This window comes from Nyctereutes procyonoides, unplaced genomic scaffold, assembly GCF_905146905.1.
Source record: "Nyctereutes procyonoides isolate TBG_1078 unplaced genomic scaffold, NYPRO_anot_genome, whole genome shotgun sequence".
Lineage (NCBI taxonomy): Eukaryota > Metazoa > Chordata > Mammalia > Carnivora > Canidae > Nyctereutes > Nyctereutes procyonoides.
This window is the reverse complement of record NW_026575160.1, coordinates 253,547-271,176: the sequence shown is the minus strand read 5'-3', so window position 1 is coordinate 271,176 and position 17,630 is coordinate 253,547. Positions and strand designations below refer to the sequence as shown.

The window sequence follows — 17,630 nt, the reverse complement described above, 5'->3', positions numbered from 1 at the left end:
TTTTCCCTTGTTCTGCAAAGAAATAGGGAGAATAAAATAGTCACCATCTTTAAATGGAATGCAGATTATTTATAATTATAGTCGTTTATCCACAGTTTCCACAAACTAGCCCACTTTAATCAAATCTATTTTGGAAAAAAAAAAAGGCTGTGCTTATGGTGCTGTTTCCCTGTTATTTCAGAAAGTAAATATCAGAGTACGTCGAAGTCTAGTGCTGCACCTTTCCTATCCATCACTTTTGAAATAACAGGTAGGTGAGATCATTTTACATGCCATTTCAATCAGAAATGTGTATTAGATATTATACATTTTCTGATAGAATTCTTAAACTATCTAGGAAAGATAGTGGTTTACTTTTACTGTTTTTCTAGAAATGTATCAAAGCTGACCTCTGAGATAGAAGTGCATTCCTGATTCTTGACTTTCTATAATAGCATCATTAGGTAGATGTAAATTATAGAAAAACATAAAAAGATTTTTAAATTTATTGACTTAAAAATGTCACTAGGATACCATAATTATATATACAAATATATAAAATTTGGTTTATGAACACTTTTGTTGAAATAAGTTAATGAAAATATGAACACTTTTCACAATTTGTCAAATTGTGAAAAGTGTTCATATTGGGCTCTACTAATCTTAATAAGATAATTGAAAAAGGAACTTAGTCACACCAAGCTACCTTTTGGAAACAGTTTACACCAATGTAGTAGATGTAAAAAGTACTGTGATACAATTATAGAATAACTAAAACATAGGAAATCCCTGAAAATATCAGATATCTCTCGGAAATTACTTCTCAGGATATTTTGTGGGAGAGAAAGGTTGTTAACCCTATGAAATTTGTGATGAATAGATAACAAAATAGAAAGTGAGTTGCCAAGAGGTGTCAGCTGCTGGGATAGAAACTAATAAAAACTTACATGCTGGGAATTAGATTAAGCTGGTCAGTGGTCTACCCCCAAGGTAACTAAGGATTTTTATCAGAGAAAGAGCTTACTAATGAGATATCAAGAAGTATTCAACCAAAAAAGCAATCAAAAGAATATATATGTAAATATATAACAAATAAATAAAATGAGACAGCTTGGAAGCCATTCTAACATGAAAAAGGGCTTATAATACCTTTGACTTAGTCAACATTTAATAAACATTTGTTGTTTGACATATTTACTCTCCCCTTTGTAAAATGCTATGCATTTTTCCTTAATTTGTCTGAAAATTATTTCTTGAACATTTCAGATACGCTTAAGAGATCAGCAAGGGGCTATCATACACAACCTTCATCCCTGAATAAACAATTATTCACACCTCTGACTTTGAATACAGGAAACATGCTCTAGTTGTTAGATCAAATGAGGAAAGTCAAAAGTCATGCACTGTTTCAGTTTGGCCACTCGTTTAAGAGAACGTCTTTATTTATCTTATTTCTCTTTTCTAGCTACATACATAGCTTAAAAAAACTCTTGAATTTTCTGTCTTAAGGCTACTTTCAGAAGAAATGGACAGTAGCCTGGACATTTAATCCAGAAGTCTCATTTTCATTTCTGCTTGGCCTTGAATCTTTATGCACACTATTTAACTTTATTTGCCTAAAAATACCTGTTAAATGACTCTTCTGTTCCATTTCCAGCAATATGGCAGATTAGAATAGCTGAAGATCACCCCTTACAGAAGACCTAGACAGGATACAGTAATGTTTTAAATGCTTCTAAGAGCAGAACTGAGATCTTAATTAACTAAATGATTTCCCAAACAAACCAAGAAGGTTGACATGATACTTTCCATGGTTGCCCTCAGGCAGTGATGGTACATACAGGAGGAGGGCTATACATTACAGGGATTCAGGAAGAGTGATGCCAGTTAAGGGGTATGACATAAAATTTTCAGCCAAAAACAGAGTACAAGCAGAAATACTGCTTTACTTCATCACTCTTCAAGGGTTATTGCACCAATAAATGAGTAGAGAAACTCAATTTACCTGCAAAGGAAGAACACAAAGGAACCACAATCAGCCTCAACCTCAGTCTGAATAACCCTCTCCTACGAATTCCAGCTATGGGCCTGTACTCACTACTAGTTAGTTAAGTTTCAAATTTCTGTTCAAAGACCATGAAGTTGAGAAATTAATATAAGAAATGGCATTAGGGGGTTTCACCGGGAGTTTGGGGAGCACAGGCTGGAGAAGAGAAGCAAGTGTGTAGTCATGTCAGCGTTGGTAGTGTGGGTTATCTCGCGGTTCCTAGGAGAGTACTTGAGCTCCACTCCTCAGCGCCTGAAGTTGCTTGACGCGTACCTCCTGTACATACTGCTGACCAGGGCACTGCAGTTCGGTTATTGTCTCCTCATGGGGACCTTCCCCTTCAACTCTTTTGTCTCGGGCTTCATCTCTTGTGTGGGGAGCTTCATCCTAGCAGTTTGCCTCAGGATACAGATCAACCCACAGAACAAAGCAGATTTCCAAGGCATCTCCCCAGAGTGAACCTTTGCTGATTTTCTGTTTGCCAGCACCATCCTGCACCTTGTTGTAATGAACTTCGTTGGCTGAATTATTCCCATTTACTTAATTGGGGAGTGGGAGACTAGAAGAATGTTCACTTTTTGATTTCCCTTGGATGAGAACGTTTGAGATGGCAACTTGGACCTGTGGATTTTCTTCAGATTAATACGTAACTACCGACTCTGATTTCAAATGTAGGTGGAGAGCCCAGAGAAGTTTCCTTGCTTCTGTGTTAGAGCAGCTTTGTAATGGGCATTTATTAACATGACCTCTGCTTCCCATTAAGTGTAACCTTTTTTGCCTTCCAAATTAAAAAACTCCATGCCACTCAAAACCAAACAAAACAAACAAACAAAAGAAATGACATTAGGCCAATGGTGCTACCAGATTTCCTGACATAAGTAAAAGCCCAAACTCTGAAGATGGGAATACCTTAACCACAGTAATTCCCCAGATAAACTGTACAATCAAAACTGCAAAGCACATGAGGAAAAAATAATCCATTTTAAACAGGATTTTAAATCCCTAACAAATACTAAGATTAGACTTGCAATGTTGGAAATATTGGAAATAGGAGTTAGAGACCATAAATGATATATGCTAGAACTTACTAAAGATGTAAAGAGAAAAATTAAAACATTAAATATAATAAGTCACAATCAAAAAAGACCAGATTTTTTAAAAATAATAAATAAAAAGGAGTTCTAGAACTGAAAAGTACTTTTACTGAACATAAATGGGCAGATTAGACAGATTGAGCTCAACAGTTACTAATAAGCTCAAGACAAATGGAAGGAAATTATTCAAAATGCAACATTGAAAATAGGAGTTGAGAATAAAAGTGAAGTAAGTCATGCAGAATTAAACAAGAAGGTTCAAAATAAGGGAATGAATAGAAAAGATGAGAAAAATTTCTAGATTTTATGAAAGACAAGAATGTACAAAATCAACAAAGACAATTTCCAAGCAATATAGTGATATATGCATGCTAAGATATAGTATAGTGAGATTTCAGTCCATCCACTATATAAGGACAAAGTAAAAGGAATAAAGAAAAAGACAAAAACTAACTAAAAAGGAGGGAGAGGAACATGTGAAAGTTCATGAGTACCTGTTTATCAAACCTTTCTCGCTGTCTGTCTTTCATTTTCCTCAGTTTGCTAGTGGGAAAGATGCATGACATACATGGGCATTATTACCTAAGCAAAAGTAATCATGCCAAAAAATTATTACCTAGAGAGGATAAAATGTATTACCTATGTTGGTGTCTAAAACAGTCATAGATGTTATGCTGATAAAATATGTAAATAATATGCTAACAAGGATAAAACATTGGAAAATAATTTTTATGCCCCAAAGAGATGGTAACATGCTAGAAGCAATGGAATTTCTCTAGCAGCGTGAAGTCTAATGAAATACTTACAATACTTAAACTTAAGTCCCAAATGCCCAGTCTACAAGAAAACAATAGTAATAATGATATCATGACAGTGACAATATTGATTGAATTTATTAAGACACTATGTTAATTATTTGGTTGATGCAAAGATTAAGTGCTTAATGTGGGAAACAAACAGTTGGAATCAGTGACTTAATGTTAAACTTATTCTGTGCCCATTCTCCGAAGTGTTACTTGTCTGAATGTCAATCACAATCTCTTTTTTTTCTAAAGATTTTGTTTATTTATTCACGACAGACAGAGAGAGAGAGAGAGAGAGGCAGAGACACAGGCAGAGGGAGAAGCAGGCTCCATGCAGGGAGCCTGATGTGGGACTCAATCCCAGGTCTCCAGGATCACGTCCTGGGCTGAAGGCAGCTCTAAACTGCTGAGCCACTGAGCCACCGGGGCTGCCCGTCAATCACAATCTGATTGATGAAGTGCTACAAATTTGAATATCCCACTTGATATTCCTTCATTCACTCAGTAAATACTAAACAATTACTAAGTTGCACCACTGGTTTATATGTTGAAGATAGAATGTTTTAAAAAAGCAGACTTAATCCCTGTCCTTATAGCATAAGAATAACCTTGGAACTGTAGTTTTATTTACTGGGGTTTCAGAACTGACCCTTCACAAGATGGACATGGAGAGAATTCTACATACATACCCATTTGAGATTCTTCAATTAAGCCCTGAAAGAACACTGCTACCATGGCCCACCCTTAATAAAGAACCTCTACCCTCATTCACTGGGTGAATTATTTTTGCACGAAGTATATATCCTCAGAATGTAGTTTAAGTATCACCTGGATGCTTTAAGAAAATGCAACAATTCCACATGTTATCCACTGAAATTGTGAGTCTGTAAGTCTGGAATGGGTTTAGGAATCTCTGTCTTTTTCATAAGCACCATTCTGATTATAATCAAGAGTTGATTTTTTTCCATAAAGCTCATAAAAGTCCTTTTAAAAGCCTTTCCAAAACTATAGGAGAAACTGGGATAGGGGTAGAGAAGCTCCAGGTTTCCAGAACGTGAAAGCTTACATTATTTAAGGGACTCTTGTTATTATAAAAAAAGTTTTTTAAAAAACAAAATTCCAAATACAAAATCACTAAGATCTCTGCCAGGGTCTCAGAAGGGGAGTGTATATGAGAAGGACCCTAAACGTTAAGCTTCATAGGCTTCTCAATAAATCTGTCCCGAATTGTAACAGATTTTTGGCCTCTGTTAGATCCAAAAAGAATCACTGCCTTAAGATGAGACTCAGAAACAAAGGCATGAATGTCCAGAAAAGAGGTTTTCCACAGTTCGGGAGGGCAGAGCAGGGAAAATGGAGTGACTGGGAAAAGTCACTGGATGTCCTCCAAAGTGAAGTAGAACTTTTAGTTCTACTACCAGTCTTACTTTCATTCATCAAGCCCTGGTTTTATCTTCCTGGGCTGCAAATCTTTGGAAAACCATGAAGCCTTGCTAGTAGTTAAGCTAGGAAATTGGAGAGGACAAACACCTAACACTCTCAGATACTGTTTCATCTTACTGCATACCTGTAACCTCAGATAGAATGAAGCCATCCATGGCTGTTAGAGAAGGACCTTCCATTAATGAAAGAAAGATGGTGTATAAGATGTCACATAACCTGCCACTGTCAAGTGACTGTAGTACCATGTGCTTTTTGTAACCCTTCAGCACTTATTTCTCAGTGCGCTGTAGATGAATGATAGCACCAGAAGGAATTTTGAAACAAGCACTCAGGGATGCCTACTGGTGAATGAATAGCATTTTTTTTTCAGAGGCACACTCTTGCTCTCTAAGAATGTAAAAGAAATGGTTTGTGGCTGACTGTTGCCTGCCTTGCTGATGATTGCTCAATAGGGAGTAGCTACTCTCACCGGTGTTAACAGAGGAGTACAAACTACATTGTGGAACTCATTAATATTTATTCCTTCTAAAAGCAATGGGCAATAAAAAGGGAAATAAACCAGGGAGAATAGCAGTGGGAAAAGGAAGCCATGACAACAGATTCATCTTGGAAAGGTTTCACCATTTATTGCCCACAAAAATACACTGAAAATACAGGATCCGTATTGTTATGTTATTAAACTGGAATCCACTAAGAATACCTCTTATTGGGCGAAGTAATTTGTGAAAAAAAAATTGTATATTGACCATAATTCAAGAATTCAAAGTCGCTGTCTATATTCTTATAATTATATACTTTCTATGTGCTTCTTTACAATTTCACATTTTTAATATTCAACAAAGCTACATGTTCTCAGCGTCAGTCTGGACTTTATCTGCCTATACACGAGGACTTTCTCTAAGATAAGGATTACCTATGTTGCAACAGAAACCAGTTAACATCTCTATCTTCTCTGTCATGTTTTTTCTTGATGCTCCTCTACTTTCTGCATTAAAATCCCTTCAGCCATTGTCCCCAAACTATCCCAAATAACCTCCTCCTATTTCAAATAATCATTTTCACACCATAAGATGTCAGCGATCTTTCTTCACCCAAAGCCAATAGCTTTCTCAGACTATATTACACAATTTTCCACTTGATTACATATAATTCTATTATTTTACAATTCTCTCATGGATATTTATGCCACACCACCCCACCCCACCACCCCACCCCAGTATTTCAAACTTCTGAGGAGGACATGGTGTTTTTTCCCTCCTAAATTTTAGTATTAATGTCCATCACTCTTACCAGAGGCCTGGGGAGATTTGCTGATTGTGTTGTTTAGAAATGTTTTAAGACTAAGAAAACCCTTCAGAGGATGTTGAGTTCTCGGTCATCTGATTCATAGAGTTTAATTTGGGATCCCTGGGTGGCGCAGTGGTTTGGTGCCTGCCTTTGGCCCAGGGCGCGATCCTGGAGACCCGGGATCGAATCCCACGTCGGGCTCCCGGTGCATGGAGCCTGCTTCTCCCTCTGCCTATGTCTCTGCCCCTCTCTCTCTCTCTGTGACTATCATAAATAAATAAAAATTAAAAAAAAATTTCAGATTCATCTCTGTGTCTCACCAACTTCATTCTTATGCTTCTTTGTTTTCCTGTCCTCTGCAAAGGCCTAATGAGAACATATGTAAAACACATCCTAGCATAAGGCCTTTTACTTGTTATTTGCCAAAATGAATATTCATTGCTTTTGTTTATGTCTTTACTTTTCTGGTTAATTTGAGAAAAGAGGAGAGATAGTTAAAATAGTTTTACTCTAAAACATCTACATGTCTCAAAGGCATAATGGTACACCAGCCTTGCTAGTTGAGAAACATAACAGAGGATATATAATTCATGGAGTCTCTTTACAATATGTCCCAAGTTTCTGTGGTGTACTTACATTATATATAAAATTTCTCCTTTCTTGGAAAGAGTAGACTTTATTTGTATTAATCCAAACTAAAAAGAAATATAACCAATTTTACTGCTAGCATTATGAGATGCAGAATAATCACAGCTTCCCTTACTTTGTGATGCTGAATCTTTGAGAAATTTAAGCAGCACTCTTGCTCAAGCATTCTGAAGGAAAAACTTACAGGAACTCTGGGATTGTTTGGTTGCTCAAAAAAGAACATTTTCCCTGTTTTACAGCCTGAGAAGGCCACACTGGTCCATCTGCCCAGAATTTCTGGGCATCTAAAACCACATTGATTAGACAGCTTTATGCATTGGAAAACTTAGCTCTTCTTATCCAAATAATATTAATGACAATATGGAGACAAAAAGAATTATTAGAAAAGTCCTTGTTTTACATGTTCTCAGCTAGGTCTGATTACAAAGGCTTGGATCAATTAAGTATCCTACTTCATGAGAAATTTCTAAAAGACTTCGAAATAAAATCCTGTTTTTCACCAAGATAGCTCTTGATCCATTTCTTACTGTTTTCCAAATATATATGCATAACAAAGAGATAAGAAAAGAAACTAACATGTTGTGATAGATAATATCTATCCATTAATACATGACTAAAAGGAGAATAATTTTCTACACCTATTAAAACAGTAAGAGACAGAGGATGGACTCAAAGCCAGTTTTTGTTTGTTTGGTTGGTTGGGTCATTGTTTGTTTTTGTGGGGTTTTTTTGTTTGTTTTGCTTCAGAATCTAAACTCTAATAATACTCCCCTGCTCTGTGAATTTGCTTCAGAGTAAATGACAGGGTACAATCACTGTCCACAACTTTATCAAAATCACCAAAGTAAGTGGATTATATTATCTGATGTTATCTCTATTACAAAATAAATAAAAGTACCATAGAGGTCTGCCTCTAATAACAGAAAATTGAAGGAAAACTAAACATAATTTAAGCCTTTTTAGGATTCAACCCAAGAAGTTTATTCCTGAGATGGTTCTCTAAGGTCAATGTGGATTCTTGTCAATGGTTATTTGAACCTGTATTATATTGAATCATATGAAATTGCTATTCTTTGCAGGTCAAGATCCGTAGACTAATTTCAATTTCATATGGTTCAATGAGTAGGTGCCTTTACTGTGTTGTATCATCACCTGATGTGATCTGCTTTTTGTCCCAGACTTTTTACTGTCAGAATCAAGCCTGCAGCTGCTGGCTATGAATTATAGTCAATGTTTTCACATGAACAATATGCATTTGTGCTGTATGTAGTATGCTTTAGAGGGGGTAATGATTGTCTTCTATAAAAAATATGTAGATTTCCCCATAGTAGATATTCTTTATGGGAAAATAACTCATATTGATGGTTTGAGAGTGACTTGAATTCATCAAGTAGCTTTTATTCTATGCACAGTTAGAAAAGAAATATCCTGCATTCAATGATGTGATTTTTAATAATTACCTATGCCCCATGTTGTTTTATGTAGGTGCATACAGTAAAAGGAGATAAAGTGATTTTAGGGATAAGTGGATAAGTAATATGGTGCAAAAGAAAAATGCTAGTAGGTGAATGCCAGTAATGAATATAAAAAAATAATGTACAAAATGTATCCTATAAAATCCTGTGATTTTTCTTAAAGACCACAAGTTTTGGCTCTAAGCTTATAATAGCCCATGCAAAGAGGAATGCTACATAATTTATGAAATTCACAGTGTCCATTAGACAATAGAAAACATTTTTAAAGGAAAAGCATAACAATTTCTGTTTTGGAGTCTGAAAAACATTGACCAGTAGACCTTCATAAAGATGACACTGTAACTATATTAAATTATACCCTTATTAACATTTTTATAATAAACACCACAATGAATCTTATATGGAAGCTTTTTATTAAAGCAGTTTTCCTCAATGTAGGCCTTTAGCTTAAATATAAGTGTAACTCAGGAAAGGCAAATCAGTGGGGATTGATGTGATATAGTACAGATTTATAGGTCTCTGCTAAGCAAGATAACCCAGGGATAGAGTTGAGAATATCTAAACAAATGGATGCACAGCTATTCCCTCAGGCAACCCTCCTCAGAGCTTTGATAGATATTGAGAGGCAGAGAGTTCCCTTACATCCCCTGACACAAGGATCTGGAGTACCGCTATTCTGGTTTCTATTTAGGTGCAGTTAAATGCAGGGACACATTTTCCAGTCATCATCTGGGTGAGGAAAGGATTAGCATTCCTAAAGGAAAATCGAAAGGCTTGACAAAGACATAAACTTGAATAAAATATTATCTCACTTCGAACAGAAGGATGAATCCATGCCTAACGAGATGCAGGGCAAGGAAAAACTTTAGGCATAGATAAAGGAAAATTAAAGGTCATAAATCTATTCTACAGCTTATAAGCCATAGCAAAAATCTGAAACACATGGAAGGGAGATCTGCCTTCAACAATAATGCCATCTCTTAGAAGAAGCAATTTACCTTTCCAGTATCTTCTTCAAGATAAACTGACTCCCAAGAATAAATCTATGGAATTAAATGAATTAACCTGAAATAATAATAATAATAATAATAATAATAATAATAATAATATGAGAATTATGTGAAACATTGTTCTCTTTTACATTTATTTGCTTATTAGACCCTCACTGAAAATCTATGAAGTAAATACTATATTTATATAATGTTGAGGTACAGAGGGATTAAATTATTTTACCAAGGCACTTAGCTAATAAATATCATATTCAGGATTGTAGATCAAAATGTCTGGCTCCTGAGAGCTTGTGATAGTAACCATTGTGCCATTGAGTTAAAGTTATTAATTGTAAGCCAGTTTAATGTTGGGCAAAAGTGATATTTTTGTGGGTGATATTTTTCCCCTAAGTAGTTTTAATGGATTTATTAACACATCTATTCAACAGATCATGCAGCTTGAACTATTTCAATGATACTGGTTTTAGAATGTGTGCCTTCTTTTAAATAGCAGGTAGATCTCAGAGCCAATGATCTGTTAAGATTATTCCTATTTCATGATAATAAAGCTATACATGTATGAAAATGCCCATGTTTCAATTTTATATGGCAGAAAGTCATTCATTTATTAGACCAATATTTACTGAGTGCCTTCTATGTGTAAACACTGTTTAAATGCTAAAAACTGAGAAGTGAATAACACGGACAAGATTCCTTCTGTCACAGAGTTTATATTTTATGGAAAGAGACTATAAGCAAATGAAATAAATAACAGGTAGCAATAAGTACTATGCAGAAGATTAAAATACGGTGATGTGAGAGACAATAACTGGGGAATAATATTATTTGGATTACCAGGGTATTATTTGCATACACACACACACACACACACACACACACACACACCAAATATACCAAAATATATATACCAAATTCTCTGAGGGACCAACTCCTATATGTTGATCTTTCTCTTTGACATCTTTAATCGTAACAGTCAGGTATGCTTGTCTCCCCTGCACACACTCTTGTAATGACAAAATAAATAAATGTTTTAAAACAACATCAGAGAATAGTTCAGGCTGCATCATCTGTTAAATAGATGTATTAATAAATCCCTTCAAGCTACTTAGGGGAAAATATCACTCACAAAATAGATAATATATAACAAGTGTTCACTGAATAAATGAATAAATGGACTTAGTAATGACCCCCAAGCATTGATACATATAATTAGCAACTAGTGTTACTTGAGCAAAATTTCTCCTTCTAATAGCCAGAGAGATGAATATTCTAAGATGTGTATTTAGAAATACATCACAAAACCTCTAAATAATAAGCCTAAGTAAATACTTTAAATCTTTAGAAAACCAAACTTATTGTTAGGCTTTTGCTTCAAGCCATAATCAAGTAACTGGAATTCTCTCAATACGAATAACTAAAATTGGACAAAATATGCAAAGCCCCTATTTTTTTTTACATCAAATAGCAAACAGTAAAGACTGTGATCACAGTTGTGAGGTAATCGATCACTCTGGTCTTCTACTAGAAGCTCTTTACTGACAGAAGGAAAACTGAAAGCAAGCATGTTATCAAGTGTTATTGAACCAAGTCATCCAACATCTAAGTTCTGGATTGCTAAAGTGACTGGAAATTTCAGGGCTGGGTAGAGAGAAAGGGGTTCTGTATTAGAGGTACTAGAGCAGAGTCTGGGAGTCCATGTGGAGATACATCATAGGTCCTTTGCCCATGGATGGGCTGCACATGTACAGAATTATACTCTGTGAAGTCTAGCAGAAGACCTGTACTGCAAAGTGAAGGCTGAAAGGTAATTGTATAGGTAATGCCATGCTGGAAGGCATCAGAATTCCAGCCCTATGATGGTGAAGAATTTTCATTAAACACGTTGAGCTTTGAAAGACCATGACTTCAGGGTAAGGACAACACTGTTACAACCAAGCTCAAATCTGAACCAAACAAACCTTAATCCAAAGGAAACCAAACCTATAAGGATCAGGAGGATTTTCTAGCAATTTAACTGTGTGACAGAACAAAACTTATAAAGGAAGATATAAAATAGAAACAAATTAAAAATGAAGATGACATAATCCAGACTCTACAACATGCCATTCATGAAGTCCAGTGATTAAAAAGTTACTTCATGTGCAAAGAATTAGGATAAAAAGACCCATCATGAAGAAAAACATCAATAGAAAAATACCTTAAGATGACTCAGTCAGATAGTAGAATTAGCAAGCAAAGACTTTAAGAAACTTATACATACATTGAGGGATTTAAAGGATAAGATTGTCTTGGGACATGAACAGATGGAAGTTTGAGGAAGTAGACATTATAAAAATATAGAACTTCAAGAATATAACAAAAATATACAATAAAAAATTTATTGACTTGGGTTAACAATTGGGAGATTGCTAAAGAAAGGCCAAGTGATCTTGAAGACAGATCAGTAGAAGTTATCAGATCTGAAGAACAAAGAGGAAGGAGACTGAGCTGGGAAAAGGTGAACAGAGACTCAGTGACTGATGAAATAGTATCAAGGTATTAATGATATTAGAGGAGAGAGCCTAATCTAACAGAAAACCTTTTTGAAGAAATAATGGCAAAAATTTCTTAAATTTATTGAAAAAGAAACCAACAAATCACAGATTTAAGAAGCTCAGCAAACCCCAAGCAGGATAAATACAAAGATAATAATAGCAAAAATACATTATGCTCATATTGTTTAATCTAAAGATAGAGTATTTTTAAAGCAGCAAAAGGAAAAAAAACCATGTGATATGTACATGTGAATAAAGATAACAAATGAGGATTGAAATTTCATTGGAGACAATGATTAGGCCATAGAACAATGAAACAGTGTCTTCACTGAAAAATAATTGTCAGATTTCTATAGATGGTGAATATATTTGTCAACACTAGGCATGACAAACTAACATCTTCAGAAAAATAAAAGCTGAGAGAAATGATCACCAAGCAGTTTAGAGTATAGACTATGAAAACAGAATGCCTGAGCCATGTGATACTGAACAGATTATTTAACCTCTCTGTGAACCTGTTCCCTTCTCTATAAAATGGAAATACTAAAACCTGTCAAAATTTTAAATGAGAGAATCCATATACTGCACTTAGAATCATGCCAGGCATATAGTAAGGTCTCAATCAATATGATTTAAAATATAAAGTACAGCCTATGATTTAGAATAAATTTCCACTCAACAAAGGGGGGAAAAGTGTGTAATTCAATAATAGTCCTGTGAAGGCAAAACATTCCCACAATTCTAGCTTAGACCTTGAGCACTGAGTGAGTGCCTTCAAGCCCAGTTCTCAGCCTTCCTCCAGAATCACATCCCAATTTTCATTTGCGTGATAAATTAAGGATCTGTGGACCCTCCACCATTTCCTCATTTCCAAAGAGCTTTATCCAGTAAAACCAAAACTGTCTTCAAAGGAATACCAGCTTCTTCCCTTTCTTATATTTGTGTTCTCGGATCTATTTAATGCCAGCTGATTTCATATCAATCTTTATAAATCATTGTGGCTTCCCAACTGAAATACAGCTGAGCCCATAGAGAAACTCTCCTCTGACCAGAGAAAGGAGCTGAGAAAAGCCAAGAAGGTCCTTTGATGAATCCATCAAGAACAGAGATAGAAATTATCATGACATGCAAATACAAGAACTAGGCTAAATACCTGTGAGACCAGATACCCGGTTTTGGATCCGCTCCTAAATACCATCTCAAAAGCTCTTTTTCAGGTAGTATACCACCTGGTCTCTCATCAAGGTGAAGCCAGAAGCTTAAAGTCCTCCCCAACCCGTTTGCCTAGAGTCCCTCCTTGCTTGATGTATTTTTCTCTACTTTGAGTGATTCTCTGTATCAGACTCAATAAATTTTAAAACAAGTAGCTCTCCATGTAAACTCTGAATGATGCATAATGTGAAAAAAAAAAGTCCATTCCATTTTTTTTTAACACTCAGAGATGCTTTGGGAATAAACAAAGTCAACAAAGTGAAAGATGACCCTGCTGCACATACAGCACATTTTTGCTGTCCAGAGGAAAGAAGTCTGAAATATATGAGAAAAAGAAACTTAAATATAATAGTAGGAGAGATTAGGAGTAGAATTTCTAAATTGAAAGGAAAGATTTAGAGAAAAAGTAATGACGTAATAAATAGAATACTTAAAATTCCATTAGAATAAAAAATGAAAATGAAAATGAATAAGATTTGGGGTGACTGTAGTAGACTAGAAGTCGGTAAAAACATAAATGTAAAAGACATAAAGTTGAGATTAAAAAGTTGAAACCTGTGAGATAAAATGTAAGAAGGGCTCATTAATAACTAATAAAAATTCAGCTCAAAATGAATTAAAGAATTTAATGTTAAGAACTGAAACCATAAAACTCCTAGAAGAAAACAGAGGAGGTAAACCCCTTGAGATGAATCTTGGTGTTAGTTTTTTGCATTTGACATGAACAGCAGAGGCAACAAAAGCAAAAATAAGTGAGCAGGACTACATCAAACTAGGATGTTCGTGCACAGCAGAAGGAACCATCAGCAGAATGAAAAGGTAACCTACAGAATGGGAGAGGGTATTTGCAAACCACAAATTTGATAAGAGGTTAATATCTAAGATATACAAGATAACCTGCTTTAAGAATCTTTCCCTTTTCCCTAAGACACAGTACTATCAGCCCATAACAGTGAGTCAGGGAGATGACCAATATCCAACCTCCAGGCAGATTTCCTAGGGAGGTTTGAGATCTACGGTGGCAGATGTTTTTGAATCACCAGTATCATTCTTCTCAGCAGTTTTATTTAAAAAGAGTATAATGTATGCTTGGGGAAAGTATCCAAACCCAGTTTATATGCTGCCATAAATAAAAATGTGCATTTAGGCTTAGAAAAATGTCCAGGAAGAAATATGTCACCAGTAGGAAAAATAAAATACCACTGGAGAAATAATTCTTGATATTCTTATGACCAAAAACAATAGCAAGCAATTCTTTACCAAAGTGTATGGAGCTGTGTTCTGGAATGTACATAACATTTTCTAAAAAGTAAGCATTTAGTGCCATGGTGCTATGGCATCCAATCCTCCATAGGTGTGTTTCTCAGAGGGTACTATGAGCATTACTTGCGTCAGAATCAGCTGAAGTGCTTGTTGAAAATACATATTCCTAGGTCGTTCCTAGATTCCAATCCTAATGTAGTGAATTGGAATTACTGGGGATCATACCCAGGAGTCTCCTTCCTTAAAACAACCCTTGTCAAAAACAAAACAAAACCTTGTCATCATCCGTCATCCCTACCATAAATTGTTGCATGGCCTGAAAATCAGAAAGCCACTGTTGTAAGGTTAAGCATCGATTATAAAAGTCTTGATTTCTGTTCCACCACCTCAGAATCGAGTAACTTTGTCAAATTCCAGAAAGCTCTAAGGTTACATTGATGACATTTTCCAACAGGTGATGTTGTAACCCATTCATGTTTGACCTTTTAGGTTTGTTTTTAAAAAATACATGCTAGACTTAAATAAAAATCCCAGAAATGTTACTGCTATTTTTCCAAGGAGGCTTAACATCTATTTTATGTGTCTTAAACCATGAGTAGCGTGAACATTAGTGGCCCTCACGTTATAGTCTAAAGGGAGACCCTGAAAGTGTCAAGAAACTCTGCTATTTAAATGTCAAACCAGACATTTAGTCCACACCTGCTGATTCAGCTGGCAGCTGCAGGAATGGGTAGGTTAACTGGAGGTGGAGCAGAGTAGGGCAAGAATTGGAGGTACAGGAAGAAGAAACAGAGGGGATTTCTGTCCTTTGAAATGTATAGAGCACAGGACCCTGATCTTCTGGGTGAGCAGTATGAGAGAATAGAGTGATCACAGTTTAAGTCAAGAACAAGGAGAAACTGCAGTGACAACCCAGGGCTGGGCATTGACTGATTTAATCAAAATCTTTGGGGTCATTTTTGGTTCTTATCTCTCTTGTTCTCAAGACTCACCCCTCAGGAGATTCTACTTGCTTTCCCTTCAATATTTATCTGACCACTACATCTCCATTTTCACTCCCTAGTCTGGATCATGATCTCTTGCCTGAATTATTGCAATAGCTTCCTAATAGATATCCCTGTGTCCCATGTCGCTCTCACAATTGATTCTGCACACAGCAGCAGAGCAGTCTTTTATATCTTAAAAGAACGATTGTGTCATTCTTCTGCTCAAAGCCCTGCTACAGTTCACTCCCAGTAAAAGTCAGTCTCTCTACCCTCTCTTGACTGCTGGATCCCATCTCTGACTCCTCTGCCTTTTGCTCCTTTCATTCCAGGTACATGGTTTCCTTTGCTGTCCTGGAATGCTTTATCCACAGACATTTGCTTGGCTAACTCCATCCCCTCCTTTCAGCCTTATCTCAAATATTTCTCTCTCGAAAAGGCTAAATGAGGGACACCTGGGTGGCTTAGCAGTTTAGTGCCTGCCTTCGGCCCAGGGCGTGATCCTGGAGTCCTGGAATCGAGTCCACATCGGGCTTCCTGCATGGAGCCTGTTGTGTCTCTGCCTCTCTCTCTCTCTGTCTCTGTGTGTGTGTGTGTGTCTCTCATGAATAAATAAATAAAATCCTTAAAAAAAAAAAAAGGCTAGATGTGACCCTTCTATTTAAAATTGTATCCCACCTCCCACACACATACTCCTAGAGCCTTGCTCTTTTTTTCTTTATTTCAAAGCACTTTTTTTTTTTTAAGATTTTATTTATTTCTATGAGAGACACAGAAAAGAGGAATGGTGGGGAGGGGCAGAAGGAGAGGGAGAAGCAGACTCCCCACTGATCAGGGAGCCTGATGCTGGGCTCAATCCCAGGCCTCTGAGATCATGATCTGAGCTGAAGGCAGATGCTTGCTTAACTGACTGACCCACCCAGGTGCCCCTCTTTTTTCATAGCACTTTTTGCTTATACCATACTGTGTCAGTTATTAGTTACTAAGCTTCTGGTTCATCTTATGTTTCCCCACTCCCTTTATGAGAATGCTAACTATAGGAAAGCAAAAACCTTTGTCTGTTTTGTTGTCTGCTTAATCCTAAGCACCCCAGGTATACAGTATATGTCTGGTATATAGTAGATGCTCAATTAACATTTGTTGGGTGAATTAATTAAGCAAATATTCATGAGGTAGACCTGATCCTGACAAAGTATAGGGAGAAATTAAAGAATAACTATAGAGGACTAAATAGAGAATTTAGACTAGAATTAGCATCAGATCTGAGACAGGCAAAAATAACTAGATGGGCTAGAAAATCTGAGTGGGCCTGGAACCAAGTAACTCATTACCACAATGGTTCATTTGTAGGGGTGAGTAGTTTTGATGTTACGATTCAAAGCAACCCACAAATGGTGCTTTTGGCCATTCCTCCGTGTTCCAGGTTGTAGTTTATTTTTTGACTCCAAGACATTAGAGGAAAAAGCCATAAAACTTCTCCAAACGTTTTGGCAAGTTCCTCTTCTGCCCACACAATAATCAGGAAATAGGATTCTATACCTAGAATTCTATAAATGGAGATTTTGAGAAAATAATGGAAAATTTTAGGAAAAACAGAAAAGCTCATGTTGGAGATACTTACATCTGTGTGCCTCTAAATAAGGTGTGGTCAGACAGTCACAGTGGCAGTAATCTGCTGTGGAGAAACTTGAATGAGTGCAAGTTTAGCATAGTTTCTTTTCCCCCCAGAACAGAGAAGAGTTGATAAAATAGGTCAGTGTATTATGGTCACACACTGGACTACACTTAGGTCTTTATTCACAGATTATTTCTTTCTTCAGTATCCCATCAAGTTTGGTGTTACAGACTGAAT

The 17,630-nt window shown here is 36.1% G+C and overlaps 1 protein-coding gene and 1 pseudogene across 1 annotated transcript in view; both read left to right on the top strand.

Annotated features, from left to right (window-relative positions):
- The window catches only part of THSD7A (thrombospondin type 1 domain containing 7A), a 427,016-nt gene that overhangs the window by 236,252 nt on the left and 173,134 nt on the right, over nucleotides 1–17,630 (top strand). The window lies entirely within an intron of this gene.
- Nucleotides 2,210–2,663, top strand: LOC129502955 (dolichyl-diphosphooligosaccharide--protein glycosyltransferase subunit DAD1-like; annotated as a pseudogene).